This window comes from Orycteropus afer, unplaced genomic scaffold (assembly GCF_000298275.1).
Source record: "Orycteropus afer afer isolate SDZICR_OR568_19922 unplaced genomic scaffold, OryAfe1.0 scaffold00375, whole genome shotgun sequence".
Lineage (NCBI taxonomy): Eukaryota > Metazoa > Chordata > Mammalia > Tubulidentata > Orycteropodidae > Orycteropus > Orycteropus afer.
The window spans coordinates 94,217-96,224 of NW_006921962.1; positions in this window are offsets into that span (position 1 = coordinate 94,217).

Consider the following 2,008-nt stretch of genomic DNA (forward strand, 5'->3'; position numbering starts at 1 on the left):
TGCTGAGGTAGTATCACTACGGAAGTAGATTGCCCCATCTTCCTTCCAAGGAGTGGCTGGTGGGTTTGAACCGCCAGCCTTTTGGTTAGCAGTCAAGTGTTTTAAGCACTATGCCGGCACTAGGTAACCAAAACACATAGCAAAAGGCAACTTAAAATTGCATGAATTTCTCCTATGTAGATACTTTGCCAAGTTGATTTTCTGTTCATTTAGAAGTACAAAACAAAACCACTTGGAGGGGGATCAGTGCAGGAGATCCTGGATAGAGTGGGAGAACAATGTGGAAGAAAACTCAAAATCATACAAAAAAAGACCAGGTTTACTGGTCTGATAAACCTTCATTAGATCCCTGAGACAATGGCCCCTAGCTACTCTTAGGCTCACTCTGTGGCTTCCAGCCCAACAGTAGACAGGCATGTGAGGTGAACATTTGCATCAGGTAGTTACACTACTTGGAGCGATGAATCATGTGAGAGCAGAAGGGCAGTGTATGCACAGGGAGACAGTACAGGGTGGGCAGGAGTGCATGGGAGAGAAAGACACAGGGAAGAGGAAATTATGGGGAGGAAGTGGGAAGAGAGCTGTTTCATTGTGGGGAACTGCAGTCAATGTCATGAGACAAAGTATGTATGAACTACTATATGGAAAATGAATTTGCTCTAAGTTTTTACCCAAATCACAATAAAATTTAAAAAAATAATAATGAGTACAAGACAAACACTGCTGAAAATTATATTAGTGTTGCTACTTAGGTACAGTACCCCCCCCAAAAAAAAAAAAAAAAAAACACTGCTGAAAATTATATTAGTGTTGCTACTTAGGTACAGTACCCCCCCCAAAAAAAAAAAAAAAAAACCTCACTGTCATCGAGTTGATTTTGACTCATACCAACCCCCATTGAGTTTCCAAGGTGGTAATCTTTACTGAAGGAGATTACCCCATCTTCCTTCCACAGAGTGGCTGGTGGGTTTGAACCACCAACTTTCTGGTCAGTAATCAAATGCCTTAGGCACTATGCCACCAGAGCTCCTTTTCAGTATAGTATAGTCCGTCTTAATTTTAGGAACTAGTCAAACAAAAATTAAACATGTACTGATCTTCCAAGTGTCAGAAGAAAAATGATTGGTTGTAATGTCACATTATTTTCTTATATCCATTATATGCTATGGTAGGATGACCCTGTATTTTGAAATCCCAGTTTATGTTTGCTATCCCATTTTGATTATTAATTCTTTCACTGTGGATATGTCCATCATGGACAACAAATTATATATGCTCACTATACGTACATGCAGTATTAACTTTGGTAGTCTTATTTGTCAGATGGTGATAGAATGGTAATAGTATCTACTTCTATAGATTTAAGGATTAAATAATTTAGTACATGTAATGTGGTTAGAAAGGAGCCTTGGTAGTGCAATGGTTAAGAGCTTGGTTGCTAATTGGAAGGTTGGTTGTTAATCTTGTAGCTGCTCTGAGGAAGAAAAGACCTGGCAATCTGCTCCTGTAAAGATTACAGCCTAGAAAATCCTATGGGGCAGTTCTATTCTGTCCTATGGGGTTGCTATGCATGAGAATTTACTCGGCATACAATGACAATGTACTTAGAAAGGTGCCATGAATTTATGCATGTGTAATCCATCATTATCTAGTTCACATGGAAAGGATAATCTAGCAACAGTTGCCCAAATAGAGAGAAAAGCAAGTGTTTGGTGATTCCAGAGTAAAGGTATATCTTAGGTATGGTAGGTATGTGCCCTGGGCCTCACTTGAAGGGGGGCACCATGGAGCAGTTTCTGTTAACCACCACAGTTCTATCACCAGCTGTGAAAGATCATTCAGCAAGATAAAATGAATAATTTCTTATATGAGAGCCTCCATGGGTCAAGGTAGACTATGTGATCTTGCTCTGCTGGAAGTAGAAAGGGAAGAAATTGAGAAAAATAATTTTCAGCATCTGCAAAAAGGGTGTGGTGATGGCATCCTCTGACCTCCTCTAACTTCATGA